We start from the raw sequence: 18,577 nt of genomic DNA on the forward strand, positions 1-18,577 counted from the left end.
TAGAGAGAGAGAGAGAGGCAGAGACATAGGCAGAGGGAGAAGCAGGCTCCATGCACCGGGAGCCCGACGTGGGATTCGATCCCGGGTCTCCAGGATCGCGCCCTGGGCCAAAGGCAGGCGCCAAACCGCTGCGCCACCCAGGGATCCCCAGACTTTCTTTAAAAACATGTTCTACCAGATCAAAAATAAAATTCGTTTACCATTGTTTGGACGTACAACAATAAACAATCGTTTGTAGTTCATCGAGGGATAGGAAAATTGATTCTCCTTAAGTGAAACTAATTCACAAGGTGAATATTTTTCTCTTGATCCACGGTCGATTTTTTTTTTTTTTTTTAAAGATTTTATTTTTATTTATTCATGACAGTCACAGAGAGAGAGAGAGAGGCAGAGACACAGGCAGAGGGAGAAGCAGGCTCCATGCACCGGGAGCCCGACGTGGGATTCGATCCCGGGTCTCCAGGATCGCGCCCTGGGCCAAAGGCAGGCGCCAAACCGCTGCGCCACCCAGGGATCCCCAAAACAGGTTCTTTTTTTTTTTTTTTTTTTTTTAATTTATGATAGTCACACAGAGAGAGAGAGAGAGAGAGGCAGAGACACAGGCAGAGGGAGAAGCAGGCTCCATGCACCGGGAGCCCGACGTGGGATTCGATCCCGGGTCTCCAGGATCGCGCCCTGGGCCAAAGGCAGGCGCCAAACCGCTGCGCCACCCAGGGATCCCCCTTAAGATCATATATAGATAAAGTCTCTAAATTATGTGATGGTTTTGTAACCTTAAACCATTCACATTAATAGATCAGACAGGTAAACTCAGAATTCCAGGAAGTTTGATAGAATCTTGCAATTAGACATTGTATGTGAAGTTCAGATATGAGAATCAAAGAGTAGACACAGATCTTCATTTATCCATTCATCATCCCTCCATCCATTCGCTCATGAAATCACTCACTCAATAAAATGTACTGAACTTCTCCCATGTGTAGAGCTTGATGCTTGCTTTTTAGATGGATAAAAAGAATACTTGTAAACCTTAGTAAGTGGGACACTTAAAAGCTAGCAAGAAAGTTAGACATTGGCACAAATAACCACATAAATAATTAGATATATCTATATATTTGAATAAATGTTACATATTTATATATGTAAACACATAAATATGTGTATGTGTATATATGTCTGGACTCATAATCATTGGGTGCGTACAACTTGGTATCTGACTTCTTTGTTTTGTTACATTTTATTAATTGCTGCTCTATTTTCTTTATATATTATGTTTTACATGGTAACATGGAGTTTACCTCAGTGTTTCTATCACTGAATAATTATGTTGTTTCTAATTTATGGTGGTCATATTGATAACACTAGGAAACATGTTTCTCATAATCTATATTTGTCCTTTGGATAGATTTCCAGAAAGTTTGCTGGGGTAAATCTAAATTCTGAGTGACCAAATTTCCAGTCACCTGCTTTTTGTTTTTGTTTTTTTGTTTTTGTTTTTGTTTTTGTTTTGTTTTTGTTTTTGTTTTTGTTTTTGTTTTTTCAAGTCCATTCCTTCTAGCACCTCACCTCCGGGACTTTTTCCATCCTACTGGTACCTCCAACTTATTATCCCTTTACACTGTCTCTCTCATTTCCCTTTGTTCCCTTCAGGTGCTCATATTCCCACAACATGCTTCAGATACAATGGTCCGTTATTATACCCCTTGCTTGTATTCTTATTAACGCCTTTGTTCCTCTCATGTATATATTTCCAGAAAATTCCTACTCCTGGTTAAAACATGCTCTCAGATCATTTCATGCCTGAACTCATGTGAGCTGAATGTGTCTGGAGAAACCCGCACCCCTGTGCTGACTGCTTTTACTTTAAATGCATGACTAGGAACCTCAGGTTCACCCTGTTGTGCACAAACCCACTGCATTTCCTACAACCATGAATGGCTATTCTAGAGGCCTCTCCTGTCTCCCCAAGCCTCAAATGCTTCCTTTCCTCTTGCTTCCTACTTCATTGAGCAGAGGGACCCCTCACAAGAGCCTTCCCCATCCATGTCTACAACCCCACAGGTTTCTCCACACCCACTTTGCCTTCCCTTCTGTTACAGTGAATGAATGGTCAGGGCTCCTAAGGCCACCTCCCTACTTGTGCTTTAAAGTGTGCCACTCAACAATATATTCCTACAATTAAGCCTGCTGTAGCTTGCATTTTACTTCTTTTCAGCTGTATCATTCTGATCAGCATAGAAGTGTATCATAGTATTTCCAACTTAAATAAATAAAACTCTTTTAAACTTATGTCATCCTCCCTGTAAGTCAAATTTCCCCTTATGGTAAAACTCCTCAAAAGAGTTGGCTACATATATTGTTTGCACTTGCTCTCCTTCCACTTGTTCTTGAATCCAATAATAATTTTTTATATCTCCCTTTTCCAATAAAACTGCTCTTGTTAAAAATCATTAGTGGCCTCCATATCACTAAATCAACTGTTTATGCTCAGTCTTCAAATCTCTTGGTCCATTAGCATGTATTACATTTGGTTTAATGTTCCTATTTGAAACACTCTTCACTGCTCCTAGAAAAACACTCTCTCGGTTTTCTTTGCTGGATTTCTCATCATTTTCCAGTATTTGAATTTTGGGGTACCCTTGGATTCAGTTCTCAGCTTAGTTGTCTTCTCTATGATTCCATTCTATCGATAACATCCAGTGTCATGGTGTAACAGTCTATTACTGATTGCTGCCAAATGTATGTCCCCAAACCTGACCTCATCAGACTTTAAAACCCATATTCTACCCAATATCTCTTGTTCAGACTTAACATTTCCAAAACCAAATTTGGTTCCCTACTTGTATCTCCCTATAAAACTGTTTCCATAAACTTATGGAAGACATAAAAAACAAGTAAAAGATTTACTTATGAGAAATGACAAATACAAATAGTAGTGTATTCAGATCTTGACATATGAATTGAATAATTGATATCTTTTCTGATGTTAATTTTGGGAAACCCCTTTGAGCATATTATTCATGAGACTTTCTGATACAGAATCTTTTCATTATAAACTTTCTTAAGAAGTCAGCTTCAAATAAACGTTTTTGGTTTAATACAGATAGCTTTGAACAGTCTTATTTAGGTATAATTTACATATCATAAAACTCATCCATTTTAAGTATACAATTCAATGATTTTTAAAGCAAATTTATAGTATTATGCAGCCCTCACCATGATCCAGTTCTAAAACATTTCCATTGCTTCAAAAAAATTTCCTTGGTCAGTTTGGGGTCATTCTCCACTCCCACCTACTCCCAGCCCCAGGCAAAGGTTGCTTTATTTTCTCTCTATAGATTTACTCTTTTTTTGAAATGTCGTGTAAATGGAATCATGCAATATACAGTCTTTAATATTTTTATAGTGGATATCAAAAGTCCATTCCTTTTTCTTGCTGAATAGCATTTAATTTTATGGATATGCCACATTTTGTTTATTCATCCACCAATTGATGGACAGGTTTGGCTATCACAAATGATGTTGCTGTAACATCCCTGAACAAGACTTGGTGCAAACATGAGTTTTTGATTCTCTTGCAATTGTTAGATCCAATGTTAAGTCTACTTTTAATCCTTTAATAAACTGCGAAACTTCCAAAGTGGCTGTATGAAATTCCCACCAGCAGCGTTTAAGAGTTAAAGCCTCTCCACATTTTCTCTAGCACCTGGTACGGCAGTGTTTTTGATTAGAATTACTCTGGTGGGAGTGTAATTGTATTTCATTGTGGTATTAATTTGCATTTCTCTAAGGACTGATGATGGTGAACATCTTTTTATGTGCTTATTAGTCATTTGTATAGCTTCTTTGATAGAATGTCTATTCAAGTCTTTTGCCTATTTTTAAAAAGGTTTAACTTCTTATTTTAAATTTTAAGAGTTCTTTATAGATTCTGGTTACAAGTTATTTATCAGAGTTATGACCTACAAATACTTTTTTTCTCTGTTGCTTATCTTTCATTTTCTTAATGGTGTCTTTTGAAGAGCCAATTTTCTAATTTTATGGAATTCCAATTTATCATTTTAGTGTCCTAAGAAAATTTTGCCTAATATAAAGTCACAGGATTTGCTCATTTTCTACCAGAAGTTTTTGTAGTTTTCATCTTTACATTTAGGTCTATCACTCTAAGTAAATTTCTGTATGTGGGTTGAAATAAGCATCTCAGTTCATGTTTTTGCATATGGATAACCAAATGACCAGGCAACATTTATTGAAAAGCCCACCTGGTACCTTTATTAAAATAAATTGTTAAAAATGTAAGGATTTATTTCTGGCCTTTCAATTCTATGCTTTTTATACCATATGTCAATTTATAATAATATCAACTATCTTGATTACTATAGCTTTAGAGTTAAGTTCAAAATCACATGGTGAAAAAAAAAAAAACAAAATCACATGGTGTAAATCTTTCAACTTTGATCTTTTTTTTAAAAAAATGTTTTGGCTATTCTATATTCTTTGTAATTCCATATTAATTTTAGAATCAGTTTTCCAATTGTGACCAAAAAAGCCTGGTGGGATTTTTGATAGGGATATTATTGAAGCTGTAGATCCATCCAAGTAATTACCATGTTACAATATCAAGTCATCAGCTCATGAACATGGAAAGTCCCATTTATTTTAATCTTCTTTAATTTCTCTTAGTAATATTTTTATAATTATCAATGTATAAGTCTTATACTCATTTTATTAAATTTATTCCTGAGTATTTTGTTCTTTCTTTTCTTTTTTTTTTTTTTTGTTCTTTTTTTTCAATGGAAGTTAGTTTTATATTTTATTTCAAATTGTTAGTTGCTGTTATAAAGAAATACAGTTGAATGTTAACTAAACTTATGGTGTAATCATTTCATAATACATGTACATGAAGTTACTATGTTGTACACATTAAGCTTATGCAGTACTCTATGTTGATTATATATCAATAAAATTAGAAAAAAGAATTTGTATTACAAAATGTAGAACAATTAGAAATGGAAAGTTACAATAAAAGATAAATAAAACTTAAAAAAATACAATTGAAATTTTTATATTGATCATATATCCCCCAAACTGGCTAAAACTCATTTATTACCTTCTGGCAAATTTTTCTCTTACAGATTTTTTTAGAATTTTATACATACATGAGTAGGCTGTCCATAAAGGCAGTTTTACTTCTAACTTTCTGATTTATATGCTTATACTTGCTAGATCCTCCACTATGATGGTGAATAGGAATGATATGCAGATGTCCTTGTTTAGTTCTATCTTAGGTAGAGGCCTTAACTATTTCTCTTAGATGCCCTTTAAGTTAATGACGTTCCTTTTTATTTCTTGTTTGTTAAAATTTTTTTAGTCATCAATATGTATCAGGTTTTGTGAAAATTTCTCTGCAACTATTGGGTTGATGATATACTTTTGTCTTTTTATTCCTAGGATAAGCCAGACTTGGGCATTATGTATAATCCTTTTATATATTGTTGGGTTTGGTTTGGTTTGCTGCTATTTTGTTACGGTTTTTTTTTTTTTAAATAAATGTTCATGAAGGATATTGTTTTGTAATTTTCTTTTCTTGTGATGCTTTGCCTGAGTTTGACATTATGAAATGAGTTGGGAAGTGTTCCTCTAGCCTCTATTTGATGAAAGAGTTTTGGTAGATTTAGTATTATTTCTTTTTTGCCAAAAAATTACAGAATTTATCAGGGAAGCCATCTGGACCTGAGTTTTCCTCTGTGGGAAGATTTTTAATTACTCATGTAATTTCTTTACTTGTTATAGATCTTTTCAGAATTTCTATTTCTTCATTAGTCAGTTCTAGCTATTAATATCTTTCTATGAATTTGTCCATTTTACCCATGTTATCTAATTTTTTGGCATAGAGTTGTTAAAAATATTCCTCTGCAATCCTTTAATTTCTGAAGTGTTGACAGTATTGTCTATGCTTTCATTATTTTATTGTTGATATTTTTAAAGAGTGAATTTTTGGTTTCATTGATGTTCTTATAGTTTTATGTTATCTGTATCACTGATTTCTGAATCTTTAATCTTCCTGTGCTTGCTTAGGATATAGGTTGCTTTTTCTTTTCTAGCCTGTTATAGTGGAAGCTTGGACTATTTATTTGAAATCTTTCCTTTTTTTTTTTTTTTTGATAGTAGAATTAAAAGCTATATATTTACTTTTAAACAATGCTTTAGGTGCCTCTGATACTCTTTGATGTGTCGTATTTTCATTTTTATAAAGTTCAAAATATGCCCTGACTTCTAGTATAGTTATATCTATCCATGACTTATTTAGAGTATATTATTTTCTGTATTTGAGGATTTTTCTAATTTCTGTTGTTAATTTCTAATTTAATATAGTTGTGGTTGGTGGGAGACCATACTTGAATGATTCCAATCATTTTAAATTTATTGAGAATTATGGGTTAACAAGTGGTCAATTTTGGAGAATATTATTTGTGCACTTCAAAAGAATGTATAACCTGTTGTTGTCAGAATATTCTCTAAATATCAGGTCTAATTGATTGATTGTGTTGTTGAAGTCTTCTGTATCTCTGTATATTTTCTGTCCAGTTTATCAATCATTGAAAGTGCAATACTGAAATCTACAACTATAATTGCTTAATTTTCCATTTCATCTTTCAGTTTGGTCATTTTTTGCTTCAGATTTGTGGGACCTCTGGTAGGTAGGTATACGTTTATAATAGTTACATCTTCCAGTTGTATTGACCCTTTTATCATTATTATTGTTCTTCTTTGTCTATAGTTACATTTATTGTCTAAAGGTTTATTTTATATGACATTAATATGGCCACTTTAGCTCTCTTAAGATAGTATGGCTTCTTTTCCTATCCTCTTATTTTCAAACTATTTATATCTTTGTATTATAGTGTGTCTCTTATAGACATATATGGTTGGGTCTTGCCTTTTTGTTCAGTCCAACAATCTCTAGCTTTTGATTGGAATGTCTAATCAAATCCATTGATTGTAATTATTGATCTGGTCAGATTTACATCTGTCATTTTCCTATTTATTTTGTCCATGTCATATGCTTTCTGACCTCTATACTCTGCTCCAGATCAAGTCAGCCACTTCTAGCAGTGAAGTTCCTGGTTTCAAAGGCCAGACTCACTGTGGTAAAACTATCATTTTGACCTAGCTGAAATGGCAGATGGGGGTAGTAGCTCCAGGTCAGAATACCATAGATTTCCATTGCTAACTGAGGTTTAGTAGTATCTGGTCAATATGTGCTTTTCAATTTGTAGTTTGCCTTTAGTTAATGTCTGGAGCCCTAAGAGTGTTTTTGATCATTTTTGTCGGGTTGTATCACTGCTTTTTGATGGAGAATATTGTTTCAAGTTTCTATTTTAATTCCAGTTAGATAATACGGTGTAGATAACATTCAGGTGTATAACATAGTGATTCAGCAATTCCATATGTCACCCAGTGCTTATTACAAGTGCATTCCTTGATCCCATTATCTATTTAACCCATCCCTCCCATTCACCTACCCTCTGGTAACCATTAGTTTGTTCTCTATAGTTAAGAGTTTGTTTCTTGGTTTGACTCTCTTTCTCTCTCTCTCTTTCTTTCTCTCCTTCTGCTGGTGGTTCTGCTTCTTAAATCTCACATATAAGTGAAGTCATATGGTATTTGTCTTCCTCTGGCTGTCTTATTTATCTTAGCATTATACTCTGTAGCTCCATCCATGTTGTTGCAAATGGCAAGATCTCCTTCCTTTTTTTGGCTGAGTAGGAATCCATTTTATTTATTTATTTTTTTTTTAAGATTTTATTTATTCATGAGAGACAGAGAGAGAGAGAGAGAGAGAGACATAGGGAGAGGGAGAAGCAGCAGGGAGCCTGATGTGGGACTTGATCTCAGGACCCCAGGATCATGACCTGAGCCAAAGGGAGACCCTCAACCACTGAGCCACCCAGTTGCCCTTACATTCCATTTTATATATATCACTTCTTTATCTATTCATCAATCACTGGAGACTTGGGCTGCTTCCATATCTTGAATATTGTAAATAATGCTGCTATAAATATAGAGATGCATATATTCTTTTGAGTTAGTGTTTTTGTATTTTGGGGGGTAAATACCCAGTAGTATGATTGCTGGAATGTAGGATAGTTCTATTTTTTTTTTTTGATAGTTCTATTTTTTAACTTTTTGAGGAACCTCCATACTCTTTCCTACAGTAGCTGCACCATGTGAAGAATATTTTTAATTTTTTTACTACTCCATAGCCAGAAATCCCCAACATTTTGGATTTGATGAAACATTTTGATGAAACATGTGAGCTTTATTTTTTCCAATAAATGAAAATGGTAACTTTAAAAACCTACATTTAAACTATTTAAACTTTTTTTTTTTTTTTTTTTTACAATTAGATTAGATTGGTCAAATTGAGATAAAGTTCTTTGGAATTAAAAGCTCTCCTCAGTACTGATCTATGGTTTGATCTTATAGCAGACTAAAGAGCAGATATTGACCTAAAAGTTATGTGAATTTTATAAACCCTAAGGGGTTTATTTTTTAAATCTATACTTTTAGCTTTCTGCAGTTAGTAGAGTGACTATTTTGTCATTGTACCTTGTTGGTTTTGCCAGACTGGAAGTTGTAGTTAATGGTGTAGAGTGTTAATAAGAAAATGTAGTAACTGTGTGTAAATTCCACTTTCTTGTGAATAGGTAGTGAAGGCAAGCAAGACAGAGACTATTTCTTGGATTTTAGGGGGCCTCAGGATCGAAAGATCTTACATCTCTAGTTCTGTAGCTGAGATAGGAATGCCTAATTGAGCATCTCTATCATCCAACTTCTGCTTAAATACCTCACATTTGTGAGGAGCTCACTAGCATCCTGATGGAGTCCATTTTGTTTTGGTAGCTCTAATATTTGACTCTCAAATCTGAAATGAACTAGATAAAAAAGAAACCTTCTAAATGCCAAAGAGTGAAAAAAAAAAAAAAAAAAAAAGGAAAACACCTCCCAAATGCTGAAAATGTTTCATTCTAACTATAGAAAAAAAGGAAAGAATTTTCACTAACTCAAAATGGTTAAACGCTTATTTGATCATTGTGGAGAAACATAGAGGAATTTATGGTACAGAAATTTTCATCCTTGCAAAGGAAGGGCCTGACTCAAAGCAAGCACCACAGATTGTGGAAATAGCTAGTGTCTGAGGGGGATCCTAAAACACAGGAGATGTAAGTATGTGGGAGAAGTCACGGAAAAGCACTCACATTGATCCAATCCCTTCTCTATTCTTTTAGATCTTGCCCCCACAGCAGGTAGCACATGGCCCCAATGTGTGCTCTGGGAAGTGAGGGTGAATCAGAACGAAAAAAATCACATACTCCTGGCCAGAGGGATCCATTTGGTGTCTAAGAGCATTGACTTTAGGATCAGATGGACCTGAGTGTGAAGCATGCTACCCCTTGATGGAACTGAGTGGCCAAGAAAAGATAATTTATCCCTGGTCTTCGTTTCCTTATCTATTAAATGGGGCTATCTATTATCTATTAAATGATAACAGCATTTTTTATAAGCAATAAATAAAACAGCATATGACAAGCGCTTAAAAAACTACTTTGACAATTACTGAACATTTGAACAAATGGTGGTTATATTTATTTATCCAATTAATCCAATAGATATTTACTGACTACCTACTACATGACAGATACTGCACTAGATGCTGAGAATATAAACAGTAACACACATAAAAAGACATTTGAATCTGTAAACACACAAATTTTGGCTTTCATGGATCTTATATTCTAGTGGAAAAAGTTTAGATGGATAGATGTACATATATATCTAAACATATGAGAGGCCATGATATTATTATTTATTATTATAATTTTAGTAATAAAGGAACATGTATTTCTTGAGGTCTAAACAGAACATTTTATTCTATTATTGTCTCTGATTATATTATTAACACCTCTTTTTTCACTCAAGGTTATGGCCCCTTCACAAAATATTAGCCTCATTCAAAATTTCTCAGTCACTCTGGTGATTGAATTAATATCTTTGTGTTTTTTAAGATGTGATCTTGTGTATTTAAAATTGTTAGTCTTATATTCAGTTTAAAAGTATTTTCCCTCAACTCCAAGGGCAAAAGTTAGAAGGAATGACTGTTTCTACTTAAGCAACTGCTCACCCCATCTTCCTAACTGACATCAAATGCTCTGATGTTGAATCTTGGGGAAAGGACAGGACAGGCCAATTGTCCCCAAGTTACTGCAAAGTACAGGTGATGGCTGTATCAGGGAAAGAAAAGAAGGCATATCCTCTCCATGAATACAGATTTCCCTAAAAAGTGACTTCCTTCTTTCCATCAACCATCTTTTTATATTAGGAAATGTGTGTGGGCTTGCACGCGCAAGAGAAAGTATTTCTGGTTCTGCTAACCGACTCTTTTTCAGGAGGCCCTACATGAAGGTGGCTAGCTCTAATAGGTCTTTTGCTTTTGCTCTCGGGCTGTGGACTTGAATCGCCATGTGCAGCTTCAAGGTGCAGCAACTGGCACCATTCTGTCTTATGTGTTGAATAGAATAACTATTGCTCGACCTCACACGTTATAGTCGATTTTTGCTATTGCGGTAGGGATGTGTGTGTGGATATGATATTAGATTCTCTTTGATGGAAAGTTATTAGTTTTTTGATGAACTTTTCTTTGCCTTAGCTGTCATACATGTAAATGCTATTGATGGTCAAGCCAGTAAAGGTCTTTTTTTGTTTTCTAGTTATTATTCTTCAGCATAATGGTGCTGAATGTTTAATTGCAATAGTTCCTTGTAACTGAGAGGGAAAAATAATTTATACTATGATTTTTAAGAAGTTATGTTCTCTGTATGAAACAGATGTAATAGAATCATTTTAGCCAGCTTACCAATGACAATAGGACAGAATTCATATTTAGGCAACACTGTTAATTTTATATAGAAGGTTACATTGCCTTTCTTCCCTATGTACATAAAGGAATCAAAAGACGTGGCTCAGCGGTTTAGTGCCTGCCTTCAGCCCGGGGCATGATCCTGGAGGCCCGGGATCGAGTCCCACATCAGGCTCCCTGCATGGAGCCTGCTTCTCCCTCTGCCTGTGTCTCTGCCTCTTTCTCTCTGTGTCTCTCATGAATGAATAAATAAAATCTTTAAAAAAAAAAAAAAGACTTCTGTGATAAAAGCTTATTTCAAGGACCTCTGATAGTGTAATAAATACAAACAAGAAAGAATGCTGCAAAGTATTATATATATATATATCAACAATGATTATTTCTAGCATACGTGATTTATAGCTTATTATGTGTGCAATGAATATTTATTTAAAAATTCAAAGTATGATAAACACTGAAATGCAACGTATATTTATCTTTTCTTTGTATTCTTTTCAGTCTCTAGTGTTGTGCCAGTCTGTAAAGTTGTGCCAGGATGTACACTTCATCCTTTGAGGACAGATCTAAATCAGTCATATGTCCTAAGTCGGCCTGTCTGCTTGCTTGCTTCTTTCTTTCTTTCTTTCTTTCTTTCTTTCTTTCTTTCTTTCTTTCTTTCTTTTCTTCTTGTTCCTTTTTATGTATAAAAGTGTAAAATTACATCTGCAAATTTGACACTAATGATTCTGTCAATTAGAGGTTGAATTAGAGCTTTCACATTTCAATATCACTTGTAAAGCCCAAATTTATCTAAGAATTGTTATGATTGCTAGCGTGGTAAGCTGTCAACATAACTACCTTTTGGATGAATGTTCAAGTAGGAGTAATGTAAAGACAGGAATATGGCTTTCGTGCATCCTTTAAATTGCCTACAATTGCTAATTTTTTTTTTTTTTTTACAAAAGTGATGTTCACCCTTCATGCTTTGAGTTTGTCTAAGAAAATTCTAACACTTCCTCTATAGACTATCCTGTAAACATGATCTGAAAGGATTATCCTTTACTAGAATTAACACTGACATCTTTTTGAGTTTGAAGTACTTAAGGCTTTCATTTTTCATCCTCTTTCCTAACTAAAAGGCATCAGTAGGAAGTAATACATATGTGTGGATTCAGTAACTTCAAGTTAAAGGAAGCCTCATCAGTCAAAACCGCTGTGTTTTGGAGTAAGATGGCACATATTCCCTGTTATAAAATAACACAACAGGAAAGGAGTCGTTTATCAGACATTGTGACATTGTAATTTTAGTTTGATTTTTTTTAAATTTTTATTTATTTATGATAGTCACAGAGAGAGAGAGAGAGAGAGAGAGAGGCAGAGACACAGGCAGAGGGAGAAGCAGGCTCCATGCACCGGGAGCCCGACGTGGGACTCGACCCCGGGTCTGCGGGGATCGCGCCCTGGGCCAAAGGCAGGCGCCAAACCGCTGCGCCACCCAGGGATCCCTGTAATTTTAGTTTGAACAAGAAAATGTTGTGGTAGTCAAGTTGGCAAAGGCCAGACCCGGGGCCAATAACTTTTGAAAAGTGCTAAGCTAAATTCATGGCTCCTTTATTTCTTGTAGGAGAAGAGATGTGATGTGTTTGCTTTAGTAGCCTCTACATGAGAACCAAGACATGAGACGTTATGTAGGAAAAGGCCAACTTTTCCAAGCTAAGAAAAGGCCGAGGAATTGCACTAATTTTTCCACAAACAGTGCGACAAATGCACTAGCAATTGCATACAGACATAATGAGTCCAGGTACCATATTTGGACCTGTGTTGTGATTTTCCCATTTTCACTTGGCTTTGAGAAAAAGGAATTTGCAGAGATAAATGACTTGGGGTAATAACAGGACACACAGGAATGCCCCTGAAATGGGAGTTGTATACATGTCACATGCACAGAGACATTCTCTTTCTCACCACATATCAGACGTCGTTAATCTGTCCTATCACCCTTTCCCACTGAGGCTGGGCATGATCTGTACTGCTCCAGGCATCCACTGTCAATCTGTCATAATTAGAAAGAACTTGTTTTTTTTTTTTTTTTTTTTTGTGAAAGGAGAGTAATTAACCCAGTGCTTGACTCGTAGTAGTACCCAATGGATATTTGTTTCATTAATGAATTGAACAAGATTGTCCAGAATTTATAAAATGCCCTTGATGTTTTGCGAATTGTAGCAAGTATAGACCAACAAGGAAATTTCTCTTTAAAGTTGTTTGTTTTATTTTCTAGTAGTCAAAAGAAACAGGAATTTAGTAAAGAATTATTTTTAGGCTTCACTTATATTGGTTTGAACAGCTTCTTTTTGAGATTAATTTCAACCCTGCTTGCAGGTGTTCTTTAGTCCTCCTCCATGTTGAAGGGAAGCTGTCCTTTGTCATGGCAAGAATATGAGTCAAGCTCCATGGCTTCTGCAACAAAACCTCATCTTTTCCTTCTGTGTACCTGGTACTTAGAGAAGAGAGACTTTACTTCACCACAGAGGACCCGTGCATTGACTGGATGATTTTTTTGTGACTGGAGTTTGAACTATGCCGTATAGCTTCTGTCAAAAGCATGGACGGGCTTTGGATTTCTAAGTCTTGAATAAGTCTTTATTCATTTCACAGTAAATATGCAACCTTGGGCTTTATGGGGCTATGATTCTCTTATCTGTAAATTGGACATTACTCTAATAGTGCTCTCTACTTCTAGGAGTAGTTCTGTGAAATGAAACTACATGTTTGAAATGCCCATAAAGTTTTAAGCAAGTGTTAGTTAATGTTCAGCCCTGTGCACTGTCTTCTAGAATGTGGCAATTATCAGATGGGGAGGCAGGATGATGTGGGTTGAATGGTCTTTGAAATGAAAAACATTGGGATTCGTATCTCAATTTCACTATTTACTGTGACTCAAGGTATATCCCTTCACCCTTTTGAGTCTTATTTTCTCAACTGTCTGGAGGAAAATGGATTTTATGAGAATTAAATTGTCACATATTTAAAGCAGCTGGCACTGTCACTGGTGCCCAGCAGTCAATTAATGACAGCTATTATAATCAATAAATGCTAGTGGATATAATAAAAATTACAATCGGAGAAATGCTAACCGCTCTACATTTTTTATCCTCAATCCTCAGCATGTGTCAGATTATCAGAAAGCTACACATATGAATCGGTTTGAATTATCCTGAAGTGCAATTACTACTAAAGAACCTCAACATTCTATGATTGGCTTTTTATTGATGTTCTTTTAAAGTGATGGAAATAGATTCATGCCTTTGAATTATTATGCCATTTATTTTGTTCTTTGCTGTCTTTATATAATAACCCATGTGACAAATTCCTAACAGAATTTAAATATGTATCTCCTTTTATGAGATGAAATGAGTTGTGTAAAATGCATAATATCTCCCTCTTTACCTCAGCTGGAAGCTTAGAGCTATGTTTTGTTCACAAAGCTTTAGCCATATTAAGAATTGAAACTTCCCTATGTAATCCCTACTTCTTGATCATTTTTATTATTGACATTCTCATTTTCATGTTAAAATATTCTGATCCTAGATCTTCATTCTTTTGGTAAGTTGGCCCACGTCTCTTTTGAAATAATTGGATCGCTAAAAATTAGAAAAATATAAGCTACTCAGTTCTGGTGTTTGATTTCACCTTTGCTACATTGCAATATTCTGAATTAGTTTTATTAAATTAGGGTTAACTTTGAAACTTAGTAAAATAAGATGCCCTAGTCAGCATAACAGTGTGCTACGTATTAGTCAAAATAATGTGCACCTTATGAATGCAGCCTTAAAATGGGTAACACTAATTGTAACAAATATAATTCATGCTAATTAATAGTTCATCAACCTGTAGATATAGAACTTACACGTTTGTTGTCCAATATTTTGCCTTTAAAAGAAAATTTGTCACAATATTAGAATAGCCTATTCAATATTAGTGTTTCTATTGAGCTCATGAATGAAATTTAACTTTTACTGTGCTCTTTTGATGACAAAATAAGAAAATTGGTTCTTTTGTCTTGCGACCTTAAATACACCAAGAGGTAGAGCATCCTACCTCTTTAGTACTTTTACGTGTTATCTAAAGTGAATTAACACTGTTAAAACTGAATTATCAGAAATATTATTATATAACATTTTAGGAAGCAAACATTTAAGGATTTAAAAAAGCGTTACTTCCATTCATAATACTCTTTACTAAATATATAGTCTGAGGAAGCTCATAAAACACTTTTAGTAAGTTAAACAAAATGGAATTTTACTCTAACTTCATTAAGTTAAGAAAAGGATCTAGTACATTTGGGAAAGCATTTTGTGGTACTTGTAAAATAATAGAAGAAAAAGTGACTAGTCAGTATTTTTTTTCTAAAGGATATAAAATAATTTCAGCCACAAAAAACATGTAACTTTAGCTTTCCTAGGATGTGTTGGTAATACAAAATATCAAAGTTATCATGGAAATGATAAAACAATATAGCCTGACCCCAATTTCCAGCCCTTTGGAGTTTCTTGGTTTACAAATCCTGTCTCAGTTTACATGTTCTCCTGCCCTGTCTTGTCTTGCTCAGTGGTACTAATCAAGGTTCAGACACCTAGTGGCCTCCATCTACATTTGTTGCTGCTTATCTTGATCTTTTTTCTGGGATGTCACCTTGGCATTGATGATGTGGAAGTCATTCCATTCCTGGAACCAATTGTCATGCTTATTGAAGTAGGAGAAAGTTCTATATTCTCATTTGGCTTCTTCTTCTTCTTCTTTTTTAAGATTTCCTTCTTAAATAATCTCTACACTCGATGTAGGGCTCCAATCCCAAGATCAAGAGTCACATGCTCTACTAACTGAGTCAGCGAGACAACCCTCTTTTAGCTTCTTAAAGAATCTAAGCTTTTAGTTTCCTTTCTGAGAAGCTATAGACAAGTCCTTGGGGCTGGAGAAGAAGCCATCCAAGGGCTGTTTTAAGAGTACTCCAGAGTGATAGCCAGCAATACTGACCTTTTTCTATAAGATATTGTCCATTTCTAGTTGGGAGAAATTGCAAAGGTACATATCTTCCCCTTTATGAGGGAATCTATTTCTGTATGCCTGAACCCAGTTGTCCACATCACTGTCTTTTATTTTTATCTTGGAATTCCATGTTGTCTTCATGTAAATAAGACAAAATAGCATCACTTTGGGCAATTCCTGGTCATCCTCTTCCATTTTTTTTTTAATAATAAGCAAACCAAAGAATCTCATTACGGTATATGTATATGTAATTGTTCTCATATTCTATAATTTCCTTTTTCTGTCTTATTGAGGAAAAGCAGTAACTTTATACATCCTTCCTATGTCACCAAAAGAACTAACCTAATGAAGCAACTGCTTTGTGCTTCATAATAATCTCATTGAATTTTCATAAGATCCTTCAAAAGAGGATGTACATTTTATAAATAATAAGGCCAGGATTCAGAAAGTTAAGTAGCTTGCTTAAGATCAAATGATTAATTATGAATGGAATAAAAATTCAATTCTAGTGCATTTTGTTGGACCCCAAAGTCTGGGCACTATCGTGTCTAGGGCAACATTTGGCTCCTTCAGCAAATTACTTTTCCAACCTTTAGAGAATTGAATAAGTTACCTTGCTGTGTACATGATGTGAAACATTCCTATTGGTCCTTTTCTTTGATAGAAATGTTTACAAAGACATTTTTCCCCATTCAGGAAAGAGCCTCTCCTAAGCAAAGTGAAGGAATAAAATTTTCATGATAGTAAAATATATAGATCCAAGTAAATATATGTCTATATTCTTATTTATCACTTTGCACAAAATAGGTACACAATATTAATGCATTAATCAATTGCTTGTATTGAGGAAGCTTATAGATCTGGATACTAAAGATAAGTTTTTATGTTAAAGAAGTCTTTCTAAGTTCTAAAATAGATTTTAAGATAAGTTTGAGAAGAGTGTCTCATGAAACTCTTTTTGCAATCACATTGCTGAGCCATTGACTTTCTTATTGATATTCACTAAAGAGTTGGAACACTGAACAGTGTGATAATTTCTTTCCTGTTGAAAAAAAATTTTCAACAAAAAAAGTATTCTTAAAAAAGAAGCAAATGGTAACTTAAAAAGTTCTTTTCTCAGAGTACAGTACAACTTAGTAGGGAACAGTACATAACATCTTCATGTGTATCAAGAATTAGGTTGGCATATCTTGGAGAAGAAAACACTTTTCTATCCTATACTCAAAGGCTAGTCTCATTTTAGTCCAGATCTGAAAAGTCACGATTCAGATTAAAGGGAGCTCTTTCTTTTGTTTTATTTCAGTTATTCTTCCTGGATAACAGCCAATAATTATACTGTGGAATTAAGAGTTCTGGGGACTTCTGATGGTTGTGGGACTAGATGAGGTCATTTCTGTAAGCTTAGGCAAAGTTTCTTGCTCATGTTTTCTCATCTGCCTGACATGTATTACCTTTGTGGCATGTTATCTCTTTTCTTCAGTGAATAATTACTGAAAGGCATTTCTTCATTATAATTTTTATCATTGTTCCAAACCCCATGACTGTGGATTATAGCTGGTGGTTTTAGAGAATATTTTTGCTCTGAATCTAAATGTATTGGTCTAGAAAGCAAGTTGATTTCCATGAAACCGCTTAGAAAATTTAGTTCACTAAATTGTGAAGATTGTCATTTGCCTACCTTCTGTTTTTTAGATAAGTGTATATATAATTTTAACTGAAATGTTATTCCACCTACATGCAGCACTCAAGAACAAAAATCACTTGGAAATCAGACAAGGTAATTCATGAAAAACAAATCGCTATATCAAAATAGTCATAGTATCTCTATAAAAATGTGCAGTCAAATGTCACCTTCCACTGGGTTGAGCCTAATGTGCCATGTGCAAAAACCTCTTATTCTAAGTGCTTTATAACACAATAGAAACTCTCTTCACTTCGTGAATATATCTATCTATATTTCCTACTTGCTGTTTTGTGGATACTTTTCTCTTTCACTAAACTTTTAAGTTTCCAGAAAGAAGGACTGTCTTCTTGTTAATTGTTAAATAGCTATTCCTATAATAACCCCAGACAGAGAGTAACTAACTGTTCAATGATATGTGGAGAATTGAGTTAAACTGAACATTGAAAATTAGGTATTGAGAGAATTATTACTGTGACACAGTCCTCACATTCAGAATCTTTGGGGGAAAAAAAGTATAAGTGGGTAAGGTCTTGTAAGAGTCTTGTAAGACCCATTTAAATTGTGTAGAGAATGGATGGGGGGGTCCCTGCCTTTTTATTCCTCGTATGTATAAATGGCACTTCCTTGTGGAGAAGAGAGGCCATGACTGGGACCTGTGACACAATATAGTGATATTTGCCTTAGTATAGAGACTCTTTTCTCTGTTTTGTTTACTTATAAATTCCACCAATTTTAAGTGTATAGTTTGTTGAGATTTTGTAATGTCTCCAATTATGAAATCACCATGACATCAAGATGTACCAATAGTTCTCTCAACTTAAAAAATTTCCTTGTGTCTTGTTACACTTGAACAGGGCCAACAAACTTGTTTTCTCTCCACCCTGGCCACAGGTAAAATCAGATCTGCTTTCTGTTCTTACCATTTTTCATTTTCTAGAACCTTATGT

The 18,577-nt window shown here is 34.6% G+C and overlaps 1 protein-coding gene and 2 long non-coding RNA genes across 7 annotated transcripts in view; 2 read left to right on the forward strand and 1 right to left on the reverse strand.

Moving 5' to 3' along the window:
- Window positions 1-18,577, forward strand: part of PDE1A (phosphodiesterase 1A) — a 337,006-nt gene that overhangs the window by 37,545 nt on the left and 280,884 nt on the right. The gene's annotated exons all lie outside the window — the stretch shown is intronic.
- LOC144304459 (uncharacterized) lies at window positions 13,146-15,608 on the reverse strand. Its single transcript, XR_013371368.1, has 3 exons — window positions 15,425-15,608; window positions 14,808-14,830; window positions 13,146-13,397 (listed from the first exon to the last, which is right to left on the reverse strand). It is a non-coding gene; the product is annotated as an uncharacterized LOC144304459 (long non-coding RNA).
- LOC144304460 (uncharacterized) lies at window positions 15,151-18,521 on the forward strand. The gene is made up of 3 exons (XR_013371369.1): window positions 15,151-15,982; window positions 17,688-17,723; window positions 18,485-18,521. It is a non-coding gene; the product is annotated as an uncharacterized LOC144304460 (long non-coding RNA).

Source organism: Canis aureus, chromosome 34 (assembly GCF_053574225.1).
Source record: "Canis aureus isolate CA01 chromosome 34, VMU_Caureus_v.1.0, whole genome shotgun sequence".
NCBI lineage: Eukaryota > Metazoa > Chordata > Mammalia > Carnivora > Canidae > Canis > Canis aureus.